The 19,326-nt window shown below is 41.9% G+C and overlaps 1 protein-coding gene across 4 annotated transcripts in view; it reads left to right on the forward strand.

Moving 5' to 3' along the window:
- CTNNA2 (catenin alpha 2) overlaps positions 1-19,326 on the forward strand; it is a 1,214,276-nt gene that overhangs the window by 732,535 nt on the left and 462,415 nt on the right. The window lies entirely within an intron of this gene.

Consider the following 19,326-nt stretch of genomic DNA (forward strand, 5'->3'; position numbering starts at 1 on the left):
CCGGAGGACAGCTGTGATTGGCTCCAGCCACCTGCAACCATGAACATGAGCAGTAGGAAATGAATGGATTGTAATACATGAGAATGTTTTATATTTTTAACGTTATTATTTTTTTTATTAAAGATTTGTCTGTGAGCCAGATGCAGCCATCAAAAGAGCCACATCTGGCTCGCGAGCCATAGGTTCCCGACCCCTGCTGTAGCCAGTAGAGAGGTTGGATTTTATGTGCTTTACGGACCCAGCTGAGACAGTGTAGTAGGGAAGGGTGAAATAGAGGCAGAGAAGTATGGTAGAGTGCTTGGTGTAAGGCCATGAGGTGAGTGCTGGCACTGCGTCTTTGGCATTAGGGACGAGGCGGCAAGGAGATGGATGAGGAAAAACTTAGGTGTCAAATTGGCATGTCTTGCCACCTAATGTGTGAAGTGAAGACACTAGAAAAAGATACTCATCTGAGTTTGAGAGCACACAGGTAAAGTGAACAGTTTTATGTGTTTGGAGTATGGGAGAGGGCCTAGGGAGGTACTTACAGATCTGGAACTCAACAGCACACCTATGCAAATAAGGGTCTTTGGGTCAATGGATTGATGAGACCTTCCCAGGCGAGAAAGGAAGGGAGCAAGGAATAGCATTCTGGGGACAGTGGAACTTAGGGAGCAGCCAAGAAAGGAGTCTAAGAAGGAAACTGAGAAAAAATAGCCAGCAGCTGAGAGGGAAACTGAACGGTGGAGCCACAGGAAACAAGAATTTGTCAGCGATAACACATGGGAAGAGATCAGTTAAAATAGAACCAAAGTCATCCAGTGGTTTGTAGATCTGAGTTAATAACTGGCAAAGAAATCAGATATATTTCCAGAAAATGTCTACTCCTTAAAGCAAGGTCTAGCCCCATGCAGGAGTGATCTGCCAAACCTTCTGAACTACATGTAGTTAGAGAAAGATTAAACCTCCAAAAACACATGTGGATCAACCAATTCATTTTTTTCTCTGCAAAAATAATTATGACCTCTTTTCTAATCTGCTTCAGTTTTTTTTTTTTTAAATAGTATATTGAAAATTTATCTAAAAAGCCAATTTGGTCATGCACAAATATTAGGCTTTGTAGATAGAGAAATGGACGGACGGATGGATGGATGGATGGATGGATGAGTCAGTGGATGGGTGGTTGGCTGGGTGGCAGGGTGGCTGGCTGGCTGGCTGGGCTGGCTGGCTGGGTGGGTGGATGGATGGATAGAGGAAGGGAGGGAGGGAGAGATAAACAGTAGCTACAAAAGTATTTGAGATGGGAGAGCTTTAGCTATGCCCTTATAACACCACTCTCTTTTTTTTTTTTAATAAATTTTTATTGATGTTAATGGGATGACATTAATAATTCAGGGTACATATATTCAAAGAAAACATGTCTAGGTTATTTTGTCATTAAATTATGTTGCATACCCCTCACCCAGAGTCAGATTGTCCTCCGTCATCCTCTGTCTAGTTTTCTCTGTGCCCCTCCTCCTCCCCCTAACTCTCTCCCTCCCTCCCTCCTGCGTCCTCCCTCCCCCCACCCCTGGTAACCACCACTCTCTTGTCCATGTCTCTTAGTCTCATTTTTATGTTCCACCAATGTATGGAATCATGTAGTTCTTGTTTTTTTCTGATTTACTTATTTCACTCCGTATAATGTTATCAAGATCCCACCATTTTGCTGTAAATGATCTGATGTCATCATTTCTTATGGCTGAGTAGTATTCCATAGTGTATATGTGCCACATCTTCTTTATCCAGTCTTCTATTGAAGGGCTTTTTGGTTGTTTCCATGTCTTGGCCACTGTGAACAGTGCTGCAATGAACATGGGGCTACATGTGTCTTTACGTATCAATGATTCTGAGGTTTTGGGGTATATACCCAGTAGAGGGATTGCTGGGTCATAAGGTAGTTCTATTTGCAGTTTTTTGAGGAACCACCATACTTTCCTCCATAATGGTTGTACTACTTTACATTCCCACCAACAGTGTATGAGGGTTCCTTTTTCTCCACAGCCTCTCCAACATTTGCTATTGCCCGTCTTGTTGATAATAGCTAATCTAACAGGGGTGAGATGGTATCTCATTGTAGTTTTGATTTGCATTTCTCTAATAACTAATGAAGCTGAGCATCTTTTCATATATCTGTTGGCCATTTGTATTTCTTCCTGGGAGAAGTGTCTGTTCATGTCCTCTTCCCATTTTTTTATTGGATTGTTTGTTTGTTTGTTGTTGAGTTTTATGAGTTCTTTGTAAATTTTGGATATTAGGCCCTTATCTGAGCTATTGTTTGAAAATATCAGTTCCCATTTAGTTGGCTGTCTGTTTATTTTGTTGTCAGTTTCTCTTGCTGAGCAAAAACTTTTTATTCTGATGTAGTCCCATTCATTTATCTTTGCCTTCACTTCTCTTGCCATTGGAGTCAAGTTCATAAAATGTTCTTTAAAACCCAGGTCCATGAGTTTAGTACCTATGTCTTCTTCTATGTACTTTATTGTTTCAGATCTTATATTTAGATCTTTGATCCATTTTGAATTAATTTTAGTACACGGGGACAGGCTGTAGTCGAGTTTCATTCTTTTGCATGATAACACCACTCTCAAATACAGCTAGTGCTCGACTTACGACCATGATTTGTTCCGAAAGACTGGTCGTAACACGATTTGGTCGTAAGTTGAGTAGGCTATATGTACAGTACTGTGAAATGATGTTATAAAAATCTTTAAGTCATATTTTATCATAATTTTCTTTCATTATTGTTATATATCATAATTTTCTTTGTTCATTTTATGCCATTTGTATCATCTCTACACCATTTTGTTTCTTACTTTTACATTCATCAGGTTTAAGTAAAACACTGCATTACCAGTACAACTGGTTTAATATTTGCAAAGACAGTTTCCTCTTGGTAGTCATCTTGGGAGGGGTTTGATAAAAAATATCCAAGACACAAAACACAAATTGCTGTACGGAGTCTGGGATAACAGTTGAAATGGTGCGCGCGGAGATGATAATGCTGCCGGAAGCTGGTCCGCACTGTCCTACACCCAGCTGGGCAACGCTTGCACTGCCAGACGCGGAGCAGTCGTGGCTAGCAATTGTGGTCGTAAAGTCAAATGGTCGTAAGTTGCATAGGTTGTAAGTCGATCAATATTTGTATAATAAAAGCGATTCTCCAAGCAATCTGATGAATTTTGTTTCCTGACCTAGTAGGTACTCTAATTAGCACCTTGCGTGAAAGATTCACTTGTAAATATGACAGTCTTTGATCGGCAGGGTTGTTACTTTGTAGAAGTCATCAGGCAAGCAGAAAGCCTGCATCCCAATCTCTGGACACAGAAGCATTTGGGACTCAGATGAAATTTCTAAGAACCCAGGCCTCAGATCTAACTATACCCTATGTTGTTTTTACAGTTTTGAGCAGTGTCTGTTAAATATTTTAGCCAATCCACAGTGTTGAGCACAAATATTTCTACATTAATTAACAGGCAGCAGTTTCATTAATTAAAACCCGTTTCTAATATTATGTAAAGCCCCAGTGTGGACTGAAATATTGCTAGGAGAAATATTGCATGGCCACTTCTGGATATTACTCTCTTTTGGGACCGCTCATGACCACCTCTGGGCAGCTGGATTCCTGATAAAGGCAAAAGACTGCCCCTTGAATGGGCTTAAACTAAAGAACACTCACAAAATCTTACTGTCTTTGCTGAAGGGATTTTTTAAGTAAATGACAAATGTCATAACAAGAAGTAAGGAAGCCTGAGACATTATCATGAACCACCAACAACATCTTTATGATGAATGAAAATATTCAGGAACAGAATCTAGTCAACTGAAAACCAGCCTTGCAGGCTATTTTTATTCTGCCACCAAGTTTTTGGAATCCTCTCTGTTGTCCATATTCAGATCTTATTTTCATATGAACCTTTCTTTGTAAAGTCCACCCAGAAATAAAAACAGTAAAATTGTCAAATTGCCTGCAGCATACCATCAAAATATTTCACATCCATGAGTTGCACCAAGAGAGATGTTTTAATGCTATGATGGACCTACAAATTATTTTAATCAGAGTATTCTCAACTAACAACCTGGGTACAGCTACACATGATGAGGAAAAACCCTAAAAAATAGAGTGCTAGCATAGACATTTAGTATGTATGTCTTTATTATTTTACTGATTGTAAAAGTATTGGTATATGTATTATATAAAGTAAAAGTATTACAGAAAAATTCAATCTAGAAAATGAATCTCCTCAGTAACCCAAACTTCAAAAAGAACTGCTGTTAACTACTTGGTGTCTTTTTTGGCAGATTTTTTTTCTAAATTCAAGAATAAAGATATGTAAATAAACATTTGTACTAGGATCCTGACCACATATTTTATTTTACAATGATTTAAACAGTACATCCTGGAAATACCTCTTCATCAGTACATAGAGACTATTGTTTGAATAACTACAGAATTTTCCATTTCTCATGTCAAAATAAAGCCATCCTCTTCCTTGCTTTTTAAAACACATTCTTTGTGACAGAGCAGCTTAAATAATAAAGCAAATAATAATACCAATGCTCATACTAATACCAATATTAACACTAATGGATACTTTTAAAGATTTCACAGAAGACGCCTGACCTGTGGTGGCGCAGTGGATAAAGTGTTGACCTGTAAATGCTGAGGTTGCTGGTTCGAAACCCTGGGCTTGCCTGTCAAGGCACATATGGGAGTTGATGCTTCCAGCTCCTCCCCCTTCTCTCTCTCTCTCTCTCTCTCTCTTCTCTCTCTCCTTTCTAAAATGAATAAATAAAATTAAAAAGAAAAAGATTTTAAAGATTTCACAGAAGAAACATTTCTGGAAGGCCTGGTTTAGGCTGAGCTGTTCCCACTTTTGTGTGGCCCCACAAAATGATGACCCAAATAAACCATTTCTGTGTGATTTTGCAAGCAAAGACAACAGGGCTGGCTATCGTACACTTTACCAACTAGGCAAAGCTTGGATTATTGTCCTCTACCACCCACTCTTACGTTGGTCTCCAAATCCATAACTTTATCTGCATCCTCCAGATGACAGCGGGGTCCCTTGGGGACCAGGGATGCCATAGTTTGAGTTCCAGCTTTCTACTCATCAGTCTTTGTAACTCTGTGCAAATTATTTAACATCCCTGAGCTGTTTTGGTCATTTGTAAAGTGGTCTTAATATCTGCTCACAGAGGATTAAATGAAGGACTAAAAATGAAAGACCTGGCCCAGGACCAGACCCCTCATAGGCTTCAAGAAATGTCACTTCCTTGGCCCTCATCAGATGACTTCATTGGTTAGAGTGTCGTCCTCAAATGCAGAAGCTGCCAATTTGATCCCTGGTCAGGGCACATACAGGAACAGATTGAAGTTCCTCTCTCTATCTCTATCTTCTTCTATCTCTAAAATCAATAAAATAAACATTAAAAGAAGTAAAAGAAATGTTACTTCCTTGATTCCCAAATCTAAACCTCAGGGAATCAGTGCTTTTTACTATATATCAATATATTAGGCACTGTCCTAGACCTTGTTAAATACACTTTACCCTCACCCGACTAAGCTTGTGATTTTTGTTCTTTAAAAACTGGCGTTTTTATTGTTGTTCATTTGTTTTTCCCAAAATAAAATGCAGAGCCCGAGCTGTGAGCAGAGCAGAGCTGCTCTGGTTGGCATCAGGGAAGTGGCAGGAGCTGGCCCACTTGACTTGCCATACACCTGAGGCCCCTTGCGGAGCACGGCACACCCCGGACCACAGTTCAAAAACTCTGTTCAGGCCCTAATGCTTCCTTTAGGAACTATGCAAAGGATCTCATTTATTAATGAGGTCATATAATAGGTTAATAATCCAGTATGACTTATCTTCTCACACTGTTTACATTTGCCCTGTAATGACTTAATTCAGAAGATGTTTCTAACACCACATCTAACGCCAATCAGTTAGAAGTAACTTCATTTTTCTAATTTTGGTTTGGAGTTGGAAGGGTGAGAGGTTGAACCATTGAGTATTTTCCACTATCTCTCTTTCCAGCCAACTGTGGCAAACCTTTCCTGTCACCTCCCCATTAGTCTGGCTCTGCCCACGGGAAAGTGAACTGCTTTGGGCTTCAACAGAAAAGAAGAAAAGTTTGCATGTCTCTACCTGTTCCCCTGAGAGGGCTTAGTCTGGGTGAGATAATATAGCTTAATTTACAAAAAGAGTGTGAGCCTGACCAGGTGGTGGCACAGTTAGACTGGGATGCAGAGGACCCAACTTCAAAACCTCGAGGTCTCCGGCTTGAGCGTGGGCTCACCAGCTTGAGCGAGGGGTCACTGGCTTGAGTGTGGGGTCATAGACATGACCCCATGGTGGCTGGCTTGAGCCCAAAGGTCTTGGTTTGAAGCCCAAGGTTGCTGGCTTGAGCCCAAGGTCACTGGCTTGATTGAGCAAAGGGTTACTCATTCTGCTATAGTCCCCTCTCCTCAACCCCCCATCAAGGCACATAGAGAAAGCGATCACTGAACAAAGAAGGAGCTGCAACAAAGAATTGATGCTTCTCATCTCTTGCCCTTCCTGTCTATCTGTCCCTATCTGTTCCTCTCTCTGACTCTCTCTCTCTCTCTGTCAAAAAATTTAAAAAGTGCAAAATGTCTTACAAACCTGGAGGGTTATGGTCAGGCATTCAGGACATCATTCTGTGTTAATTGACAGCAGCTTGGGGATTAACACAAAGACCAGGCAATCTATATTTAAAGGGCTTGCCCTGGGGCACACATCTTTTATGAATCAAGATATTAAAGATAAATAGATTGGCTGTACAACAAAGAAGTTGAGGAAAAGGGCTCTGGAATTCGAAGAGCTTGGAATTGAACTCATATTATTAGCTCTGTGACCTTGACTATGTTCCTTGTCCTCTATTAGGCTCAGTTCTCCAGACTGTAAAATGAGAATGGCAATAGTATTTACTCATAGGGTTTTGTGGTGGTTAAAAGACATAATGCATAACTATCCTTCAGCCCAGAGCCTGACACATGGTAAAGGCTCAATAAATAGAGCTTCTTTATACATTCAACTTTCTCTCCATTTGACAAAGTGAAAATGTACTTGAGTACTTAGTGTCATTGAATTAATACCACAATTTCTTTAATGCTTGGACTCATGTGAGGTGTGGGATAATACTTAGTGGGAGATCTATTTAATTTTTTCATTTAGTAATGGACAACTACACACGTTAAAACTTCAATTTAATATCATGTAGCATCAGATGCTAAGGAGCCACAACCGAAAGTATGATCACCTCTATATACTGCACTTAGGTAACTTACCTAGGTAGGAATTAATACATAGTGTAGATAGTGAAATCCATTTTCAGGAGCTAAAACAACAACAAAAAAATACAGCCATGGTTGAACTTTGACCTATAAAGCAACTGAGACATCTGCTACAGTATAATTTTGAGCATATGTCCCCTGCCACGCCAATTTTGAGTGCAATAATTCTATGAAATATACTTTGTGCGTTATTCCACAATATCCCCAGGATTCTGCACAGTAAGAAAAGATTTAGCTGTAGCTTTTTTTAAAGCTATAGCTATTTAATTCAACCGAATTATTGAAAATGTGTGGATCTTAAGCACTGTTAGATACTATTAATGTCAATATAACATATTCCTATAGCATTTAGTGATTTTATGAAAATTTTATGTACATTTTCCTCATTTGATTTTACCTAAGCAAAGATCACAATTTTTATTTTATGCTACTTTTGTCTTAAACATTTACCACCTGTGAAGTTCAAGATACAGGTCTGAGTCAAAACGACTCACCAACACATTTACCCACCTCCACGCTCACTAATACTTACTACACTGAAGAGTCGATGTCTGTTCTTTCTTCACCTTCACTCATTCTGTGTCTGTAATGTCTGCATTTAGAAAGGTTTGATTAGCAAAGAATATCTATGCATAATATTTAAGATTAAGTTTATGACAAAACCTCAATCTTTTAAATGTCTATTATAATCTAGACCTCTAAGTTTTTTTCTTTTTTATTAAATTTATTGGGGTGATGCTGGTTAACAAAATTAGTTCTTTAGTTTTGGTCCTGCTATTTTTATTAAATCCTTCCTTTTCTCTCCAATTAACTTAACCACATCAAGATAGATTTTTGTTGGCAACTTTATTTTTAATTACTCTGTGTTTTAGATCATCTATATAAATTTTTATGATATAGCAGATGTATGTTTATTCTTTGCCTTACAGTACATTAAGTTAAAACCAAAAAAAAAGAAAACAAAAACAGAACACCAAAAAAAACAGCTTTCAAAATTGTATCAATGTGCCTTGTCTTTCTTTCAAATGCAGTAATGCTGAGAGTACAAGCCATAGTCCTTCTTGTGAAATACTTGTAAAAGTTGAACTCTGTCCTCTACTCTAACATCAAGATACTAAGACTCCAGTCTAGACCTCACACCAGTGACAAAAATGCAGTTTCTGCCTTTTGTGTGTGCTCGTGTGTGTGTGTGTGTGTGTGTGTGTGTGTGACAGAGACAGAGAGAGAGAGAGAGAGTCAAAGAGAGGGACAGATAGGCACAGACAGACAAGAAGGGAGAGAGATGAGAAGTGTCAATTCTTCATTGTGGCTTCTTAGTTGTTCATTGATTGCTTTCTCATATGTGTCTTGACTGGGGAACTACAGCAGAGCGAGTGATCCCTCGCTCAAGCCAGTGACCCTGGACTCAAGCCAGTGAGCTTGGGTTTTAAGCCAGAGACTTTTGGGCTCAAGCCAGCAACCATGGGGTCATGTCTATGATCCCACACTCAAGCCAGCATACCCACAGTCAAGCTGGTGAGCCCGTGCTCAAGCTGGATGAACCTGCACTCAAGTTGGTGACTTTGGAATTTCAACCCTGGGTCTTCTGCATCCCAGTTTGACACTTTATCTACTGTGCCACCACCTGGTTTGGCTGCCTCGTGTATGTTATTCATTCAAGAGGTCTACCACATAGGCTTATAAATAATACAAGATTCATCAGCTTGTACATACCACCTAATGTTTTCTTCTTGAGATGTCACACAAGGTCCTGAGCACTGCTGTCAACACATACTGATGGTTTCTACCATGTTTGTTGCATCTCCTGGGGCTCTTGCTACTGATTATTGAAGCCCTCCCTCCATGTGTGTGCTGAAGACCAGCAGTGCCCTCTCTCATCAATAGTAGGAAGAATGAAGATTCTTATGAAAATCTCAATATTGGGACCTTAAGGGTTTTTCTGGTTGTTGTTTGTTTTTTATTAGAGAGAGAAGAGATAGAAAAGAGGTGGTGGGGGGAGCAGGAAGCATAAACTCATAGTAGTTGCTTCTTGTATATGCCTTGACCAGGCAAGCCCAAGATTTCGAACTGGTGACCTCGGTGTTCTAGGTCAATGTTCTATCTACTGCACCACCATAGGTCAGGCAAGACTTTAAGAATTTGTTAGCAAGAGCATCTTTCTGTTTTTAAAAAGCCTACCAGGCCCCTATGATTGTGAACCAAGTTCTTGGGGCCCGAAAGCTCACTAAGTGTAGAATTGCTGCTTTCCTTCAAGGCAGAAGCAGGTGTTCTGCCTGAAGTTCTTTCCTTAGATAGGCTCTTGCTAAAGAATCTCCCCAGGTCCTCTTGCAGAGAAACTGCTGTAAGACCTGTCTTCATCACTGTATCAGAAATGCTGAGGCCTCACTGACTTCCACCAACTTATCCCTACGTTGAGATGTCCTCCCTACAAGAATTCAACAAAGATCCTTTGTCTCAGGTTCGTATAGTTTAGTAGGGGAGTTGGCAGGTATATAAGTGACTGTAGCACTATTTAGGTATATGCTGTAAGAGAGTTGGAGACATATGTCCTTTATTGAGTGTCATAGGTGGCAGTGATTTTGGCCATCTTGGAGGATCAAAGAGTCTTGTCATTGGGAATGTCACAGGCAAAATAGACATGAAAAGATGGACATAACTTTGATATATGTAAATGTGAAGAGGGGAACATTTCTGTTAAAGAGAACAGCTTCAGCAAAAAGTTCTAGGTGAGAGAGATCAAAGAAAAGTTGGTGGACTGTTTGGGAATAACATCCTAGAAGGCCCTCAGTGCCTGCTGAAGGAGTCTGAACTGTGTTCTGTCTGCCTGGGTTTTTGTAAATATTTTTTGAACCTCTCCCCTTTTTATTAAAAGTAAAACAAAATAATGCATCTTCCCCTTTTAATACAATTTAATATCATGACCATCTTAATTGTGAGGCTGAGTCTTCTATGGGAGGTTTATTGGACTAGGCATGACAGCTTTTCTAGATCCAAGCTTTCCTCTCTTATCCACCCCCTCTCAGCCCCTTCACAGGAGTACTTAGAGAGACAAAAGCCTCTTGATGCAGCACTTGCTTCAAAAGATATAACCTAAGTAACAGCAGTGGCTTTGCTATGCCTCTGTGGTTTCCAGAAGAGTCTACTGATCTGCATCTAAGATCCACAAGTGAAAAATCTAAGTTAAAACAGTGAGCTTGGCTATAGACATTGTTTCCAGAAAAATTACTTGGAAACCCCCACTCTACCTCTTTAACTCTACAGCTCTACCTGTACCTGAAGGCCCCATTGGGAAAAATCTGAAGCTTTCTCAGGCTTAAAAAACATCCTTGCCTGACCAGGTGGTGGCGCAGTGGATAGAGCTTCGGACTGGGATGCGGAAGGACACAGGTTCGAGACCCCGAGCTCGCCAGCTTGAGCGCGGGCTCATCTGGCTTGAGCAAAGAGCTCACCAGCTTAGACCCAAGGTCACTGGCTCCAGCAGGGGGTTATTCGGTCTGCTGAAGGCCCGCGGTCAAGGCACATGTGAGAAAGCAATCAATGAACAACTAAGAAGTCACAACGCGCAACGAGAAACTGATGATTGATGCTTCTCATCTCTCTCTGTTCCTGTCTGTCTGTCCCTGTCTATCTCTGCCTCTGTAAAAAAAAAAAAAAAAAAAAAAATCCTTGATGGCCTCAAATATGGAGTTATACATGTCATCAAATTTGTGGGGACATCAACCACATGATGCTCTATTACATATTTTATGATTATGAAGAAACTATACATTACCTAGCACTATTGTAAGACACCAATATTACAGAGTAGTTTCTCTTCTTTACTCTTCTCCTCTATTGAGTCTTCTTCTTTACTGGCTGTTTATTTTTTAGGGCTTCACTACCCTTGTGGATGGTTCAGACTTAGATGGCCCACCAGAGCACCTGGCTTACCATGAACAATTCCCAGTCATTGTAAGAAGAATTGATAGGCTTTTGGCTGTTTGTCCCAAGGCTCTGACCTGCCATCTTCTGCTGTGATGGGTTGGGTAGTGGGCATGGTATGGTGATCTCAGGTCTCCTTGCAAATTGGAAAGCAATTTCTCAAAATTCTCCCCCTAAAATCGGGGCTTACAATTCTACTTACCATCATGGGGTGACTGTATCCTAGGGCTGGATGAGTGAAAGGTGACAATTTACCCATCCAGTGACTGTCAGAAAATGCAGGCTCAGTATGAACCTCTTCTGTCACCAGCCTCTCGTTCCCACAGGGTTAGTGTCCTGGAGTTGAGCTTCCTTTCTTGCGTCTGCAACTCCTCCCCTTAATTGTTCAACAGTTCATGAAAGAAGGGGCAAAATGTCTCAGGCACTGCACTATTCCGATTTGATTTTCCTTGTCCTAGATATCTTATAAACCTCCTGAGCTACAAATAAAAGAAAGAAAAGAAAAAAGAAAAAGTAAAGAGTAAGATGGTATTGGGCAGCTAAAGAGCATCCAGGTTAATGGTCAAACGTGTGCAAGACAGATCCTTTTGCTAGATTGCTGGGTTTTTAATTTCTGGGATTTATTCATGCAGGTTTAATCACCTCCAGTTGTATGGCTTTAAATCAAAGGGGGTAGGCTTTTTATCCAAATTGCCTTATTATAAAACCAGTGCTTTCGCAGAAGCTTCCTTCCTCTAGTGCTCGGATCCTGGAAGGCTTCGCATTCCCCGCCCTCGCCGCCTAGCCTACCTCCGCACTCCGCGACCTCCGCACTCCGCAATCACAGACAGCAAACCAGCGGCAATCTCCATTGCTTCAATTCAGACACTAGGTCGATTTGCTACTTGGACAATATATGGTGAGAGAGGAGGCAGGAAAAAGGCAGGGAGGATAAAAGCCAGGCCAAAAAAAAAAAAAGTCACCCACTCCCCCAAATCATCTTATCATCTTGAACTGACTTTTATTTCTAGATGAATTTCACCTCTGCCTTCCACTATCCCAAATTATATTTGCAAAACAAATCTCACATTAACAATAAATCCAATTTATAGTGATCTTAGTTCATCTGATTTCATATTATCTCTTCATCATTCATCAGTCACTTACATTGCCCCATACCACACCTAGTTTCCTTATTGGTTATGTAGATATTAAGTTTGTTATTTATCTTTTTTTTTTTTTTTTTTTTTTAACAGAGAGAGAGTCAGAGAGAGGGATAGACAGACATGGAGAGAGATGAGAAGCATCAGTCATTAGTTTTTTGTGGGGACACCTTAGTTGTTCATTGATTGCTTTCTCATATGTGCCTTGACCTCGGACCTTCAGCAGACCAAGTAGCCCCTTGCTCGAGCCAGCGCTGGTGAGCTTTTGCTCAAACCAGATGAGCCCGTGCTCAAGCTAGCGACCTTGAGGTCTCGAACCTGGGTCCTTCCGCATCCCAGTCCGATGCTCTATCCACTGCGCCACCGCCTGGTCAGGCTGTTATTTATCTTATTTGTAAAGGTTATTTCTAAATGAAAAATCAAGGTTATGACTCAGATCTTCTAGAGACTCAGATCCTAAAAGTTAAGAGGAAGCAACCTGACTGAGCCCCTAGAGCAGTGGTTCTCAAAGTGTGCGCCAGAGCACACTGGTGCGCCCTAGATTTCCAGGTGCACCCTATGGTATTCCAGAAAAATATGTGCCTATTGGGGACCAAAAAACCAACAGGGTTTTTGGAGTTTAGATTTTTGGGGGACAGAGGTGTGGGGAATTGGCTGTAAGCTGACAGTCTGCCCAACCCCCTATCTCACTTGTCTGATTAGGTTGCAAAAGGCTGTTAAGCTGTGGTGCTGGATTGTTTACACTACCCCACCACATTCCCCGGAAAGACTGGAGGCAATTTTCTTCTATCCTTTGTTTGGTGTAAAGTTAAGATAATATGTGTGGTGGGGGTTTTCTGCACTCAACACAATTAAGAGTAAAAAGAGAGGAATTCTTCAATGTATTGAAGTTAATAATAGTTTGCCTTTCAAATATATGCCCAAACATTGAAGAAATTGCTAGGACTCATCAGGCTCATGTTTCTCATAAACATAAGAATAAAAAAATGTAACACATTCATGCCAGGACCTGCTGAATTTGCTAAATCTTACTAAGAATGTATCTATATATATAAAAAGATAATTTTTTTGTCATTTAAAAATTTTTAACCCCCCTTTTTTACAAATTCTAAAAATCATAACTCAAAAAATGTAACATAAAAATGTTTTTTAATGTCAGAATAAATTTAATTTTGTTGTATTTATTTTGTTTAATTACCATAAAAACACACTTGGACTTGATATTTTTTTCTTTAATATTTGACTTAATTATTATAAAATATTTCTCAAAGAGTTGTATATAGTGCGCCTACAATTATTTGTAGGATTTTAAATGCTCCCTGACTTCAAAAAGTTTGAGAACCACTGCCCTAGAGGATGCAATGACTAGTCAGCTGCAGAGGTAGAGCCAGGGCTCAGGATTTCCAAAGCCCAGGCCTAAGTGCTTTCTGCTGCTTCACCTTGTCATGGTGCAGCAATTATTTAGCTCGAGGGTAAGGCCTAGGGTGGTAGCTGGATTAAGGCCGTGCAAAGAAAGTTGAAGGCCCTAGTAGAGTGGTGTCCCAGCATGTGGAAGTCCTGAGTTCAATTCCCAATCAGGGCACACAGACGAAGCAACCATCTGCTTCTCCACCCCTCCCCCTTCTCTCTCTCTCTCTCTCTCTCTCTCTCTCTCCTCCCCTCCTGCAGCCAAGGCTAGATTGGTTTGAGCAACTTGGCCCCAGGGTGCTGAGCAAAGGAGCAATAGCCCCAGATGGGCAGTGCATTGCCTGGCAGGGGGCTTGATCCAGCACATGTGGGAGTCTGTCGCTCTGCCTCCCCACCTCTCACTTGGAAGGAAGGAAAAAAAGAAGGAAGGAAGAAAGGAAGGGAGAGAGGGAGGGAGGGAGGGGAGGGGAAGTTAAGTTGAAGAGACCATGTATGTCATCCCTTAGTATTTATGGCACATTCTCTATTAGGCAGTGAGAACTTTATGCCTACATCTCTATGGCAATAATCTCAAATCTTAAATGTGTGTGGTATATATCAGTGGCTGTTGTTGTTTAGTTGTAATGGTTGTTTGTTAAGTAAAAAGATGTTGAGATTTGAAAAAACGACTGAGATTGTTTCTTTAGTAATTCTATCTAGACTGAGTCCTCTGGATGCTTTGGGAGTAAAGTAGCCTGGCTTGGATTGGAACTATATTCAGGAAAACCTCAATACCTTGTCATACTCACACAGCTATTTCTAATCTCTTTGTTTTTCCAAATCCTAGGATTCAAATGCCCATATTGGCCATCTTACTATCTGTCCATTGAGTTTGTTAATTCTGTTATCATCCAGTATACTGGAAAGATCAGACGGGTTGGTTTGAAGTTGGTGCTTCTCAAGATGTAAATTAGGTCTTTTCTGAGTAGCGTTTACTTCTGGATTTTTGTCTTTTTGCTTGTTTTGGGAAAGAGCACTTAGTCAAAGCACAGGATAGAGAAAAATATCCAAGAGACAAGAGAGAGGAGGGAAGGGAAGACGACTGTTGGAGAGATGTCTTGCCCCCCATTTTTTACGTTTACTTTTCTCACATTACAGTGTCCTTGAACAGCCATGGTACAGAATGTTCAGAATTGACCAATAACTAACTCTTCAGGCTGTCTGTTCAAAAGGGAAAGTGACTACTGCTTAGAATAGCTCCTGAAAGTAACTCTGCTGTCCACAGGATGAGCTGGGCCAGTGTCCGGTGGGGAGAATGTGACCTCCATGTAAGTCTTTAGGCTTTGATTAGTGTCCATCCCTATGGATTTGAATGTGACTGATAATCTTAGAAAGAGACATCATTCCAGTGCTCCTCATGTCATGGTTATCCAGACTCAAGGTAATCATAGCTGTCACATCTGGTGCTGGCATTGCTGGATGAGGGAGTTGACACAGAGGAACTGAGTGAACTGAAATCTACTAGTGCCAGTTCCTATTCTACCATAGACACCCAGTGCCCTGAGGTGGCCTCTGGGGTACCTGAGCCATCAAGCCAGACCACCAGCATTACCATCTCACACACCATGATCTGTCCTCATCCTCTTGCTATAAAACTTCCATTGTCTTGTGTTCTCGTGTCCTTAATGCCCAGGGCCTTGCTCACAGCATAAAGAATAGAGAAGACAGGACAGTTTCAACTCCTCGCCGCCCCTCTGCCCCTTGGAGGCTCCACCTGCCTCATCGCCTGTTAAGTTATACCAACCACACTGACTCATGGGAACCCACCCTTCTTCAGCTTTCTCCCATAATTAATGGAGTATGGGCTCCATTGTGTCCCCTGGCCTGCGACAAGACTCTGTCCTCTTCATTCCGAGAGTCTGGAAGGACATCTGCATAGTCGTGGTTTCTGTCTCTCTACCCTGCACTCACGGTTTCTATCTCTGTACCCTGTACTCACGGTGTCTATCTCTCTACCCTGCACTCACGGTTTCTATCTCTGTACCCTGTACTCACGGTGTCTATCTCTCTACCCTGCACTCACGGTTTCTGTCTCTGTACCCTGTACTCACGGTGTCTATCTCTCTACCCTGCACTCACGGTTTCTATCTCTGTACCCTGTACTCACGTCTGGCCTCTCCAGGTCAGTCCTCTGCATCTGTGTTTGTGGATGCAACCAGTGACCTACCTTGTGGTCCCTAAACTATTAGACCCTCATCATTCAGTTAATCATTCTCAATTGTAAAGCTATTTTGTCCACACCTTCTGGCTGCCACAGAAGGTATCAAATTCTCCTTTTTCAGTGAGAGCTATGAAAAGAGAAAGATCATCACCTTCTAACCCCTACTGCAATGCAGGGTGAATAGCCTGCATTAACTCAATCACTCGCCTACAGTAGAATCCCCACCCACTTTACCTTCCTGATCCCTAACACATGGACGCTATTCTAGTATATTGGTATCCTTCTTACAGAGAGAACTCTCCATAAAGTGTACAGTGAGTTCCCTGAGAGAGAGCAGGGCTACGCTTCTTCTTAGGAAAGTGTTTCACTGTCCCGTGACCCATTCCCAGAGCTCCACCTTAGTCGTGGCTTACAATTAGAAAAATAAATTTTTCCTAAATAGTGGAAAAGGAGGCACGGTTGCCGGTGTCGCAACTTTGTTCTTTTTAATCAAAGCTGCGAACACGGGTCCCACTTTGTGAAGAGAAATCTCATTTGTGTCTCTGGACACTGCTTTAGGAGTCAGAATTTAGGTTCTTAAGATTTATGACTGACGGATGCTGTGAAATCAGTTGTTTCTGGCTGCAAATCATGAAATCAGCACCAAGTTGGCCATAAAAAATGAAGGTTTTATGTTAAGAGGTTTAAGAAAAATGCAGAATATGAGTCCTTTGCGATGTATATGTTTTATAGCAGCAATTCCCTATTTTTAATTTTTTTTTAAAAAATCCATTGCTATGGTAGGAAAACATCTTGAAGTAACTTCAATAAAAACAGCTATGTATATAGAATAACATATAATGGCTCTGTCAGACTTATTCTCCCACTAACTGAAGCATAAATCTAGGATAATGATGGGTATTTTTTCCCTGCAGAATTAGGTTTTATTAAAATAGTTACTTTGTATCCCATTCAGCCATGCGTCAAAGCAATGGGATCCTACATAAATGAAATTAGTCTATCCCAGTGTAAGCAAGAACAGAATCGATTCCAATTTCCTCTTCATGTACTGTCAGGGTTTATCCAATGGTAGATGGCTCTTGTTTTTAAATGATAGCCATAACAACAAAAGATATTGATTAGATTCTAATAATCATTCTGATGTCGATTCAGAAAAAACAATGTGTATTCTCCTTTTCCTAAGTAATGATTTTTTTTTTCTGTATTATGAATTTTAATTGACCATTCCCAAATCAAGTCTTTCAAAAAGCTGAATAATTCTTAGCTCCTGTGACATCCATTATCAGATGAGGATCGAGACATCCCATCCTTAGGATGGCCTTCGGTGACTTCAGCTAATGGCACATGCTTAGATTGCTGAAGTTAAAGACAAATAGCTCCTCTGGGAGATTGAAGTTGATCTCTCTTCGTGGGCTGGTGGTTTTACTCTCTACCCAACTAGACAAAGACATAACTCTGACTTCATGAGAAAGGCACAAGGCTGTGGTTAGAACAGAACTCTTTTGAGAGGGTGGAGGGCATCCCCTATAATGGCTGGACTTTAAGAGTATTTACAAGAGGTTCAAAGTCATACACACAGCTGCCCAGAAACTTGGAATACTGTTTCTTCAAATGCATTTATTGGTGGCCAGGGCCACACTGGCACAGATGACCTGCGTTATCCCTGACAGTTTACAAAACCTCTGCCTGTAATTTTGTATTTTTTTTAAGTGAGAGGTTGGGAGATAGAGAGACAGACTTCTACATACGCCCTGACCAGGTATCATCCAGCAATCCTGTCTGGGGTCAATGCTCAAATCAACTGAGGTACATTTTAGTGCCTGAGGGTGACATGCTGGGACCAACCAAGCTGTCCTCACCGCTCAGGGCCAATGCTCTAACCAATCGAGCCACTGGATGCGCAAGGGGAAGAGGGCGAGAAAGGGGAGCGGGAGGGCGACAGTAGCAGGTAGTCGCTTCTCTGTGCCCTGGCCAGTGATCGAACTTGAGACATCCGTATACTGGGCTGATGCTCTATCCACTGAGCCAGCTGGCCAGGGCCGTACATTCTTCCAGATACAATACAGTGGGAAGACATCACCTCTGGTTAGAATGGGCCTCCTGGGATGCTGCAGGGTGCGGCCTGCACAGTGGTGCACAGCACCCTGCTTTCTCTGCCTCATCCCACCTCATGTGTCTCTCCACCCTGCCTTCTCGCTGGGACTTGGATTTCAGGGACTGTGTGGACCAGAAAGGCTCAATGAGAGGTCCTGAGTGACAAATTTCCCTAAACTGCAGCCTGACCCTGGTGAGCAGAGTGACCTGAAATTCAGATAAGTGGCTAAAACATTTGACATAAAAATGTTGACTTCTCTCTCACGTGCCACCTACCACCTTTCCCTGGATGCCTCGCCTCCCAGCTCCACCCCAGCAGGATGGGCGTGTGTCCTGCTCCACCCCATGCACCACCCCACTTCACATTTTCTTCATTTCTGTAAAGCCGGCCCCGGGAGCTTCCTGCGTACTATCACCTGGGTCTATCACTGTGGATGTTTAAGTCGGGTTAAGCACAGCATTAGGGATTTCATATACCGTTCATTCACAGAGTTGACAAATGCCACCCCTTTTCTCAGAGGATGTGGAATATCTAAGGACAGGGATCACCCACCCAAGCCTCCTCTTAAGAATCTGTTATTTCTGGCCCTGGCCGGTTGGCTCAGTGGTAGAGCGTTGGCCTGGCGTGCAAGGGGTCCCAGGTTCAATTCCCGGCCAGGGCACACAGGAGAAGCGCCCATCTGCTTCTCCACCCTTCCCCCCCTCCTTCCTCTCTGTCTCTCTCTTCCCCTCCCCCAGCGAGGCTCCATTGGAGCAAAGATGGCCCGGGCGCTGGGGATGGCTCCTCGGCCTCTGCCCCAGGCACTAGAGTGGCTCTGGTCACAACAGAGGGACGCCCCGGAGGGGCAGAGCATCGCCCCCTGGTGGGCAGAGCGTCGCCCCTGGTGGGCATGCCGGGTGGATCCCGGTCGGGCGCATGCGGGAGTCTGTCTGACTGTCTCTCCCCGTTTCCAGCTTCGGAAAAATACAAAAAAAAAAAAAAAAAAAAAAGAATCTGTTATTTCTTATTGCTTAGTTGACACAAATTATTGAATAGTTCGATCCTGCAACTATGGATGAATTGTCATGGACCTGTGTTTTCAAGGAGGGACACTTGAGGCATTATTTATCAAAATTATAAGTGTTACTGCTTTTCTGAATGTTTACAGGTTATCAGGTGCTGAGTGATGAGTTGCCAGTGCATCTTCTGACTTACTTTTTCTTCACACAGTACTCTCAGGGGGGATACT

The sequence above is a fragment of the Saccopteryx leptura genome, chromosome 3, assembly GCF_036850995.1.
Source record: "Saccopteryx leptura isolate mSacLep1 chromosome 3, mSacLep1_pri_phased_curated, whole genome shotgun sequence".
NCBI classification, from domain to species: Eukaryota; Metazoa; Chordata; class Mammalia; order Chiroptera; family Emballonuridae; genus Saccopteryx; species Saccopteryx leptura.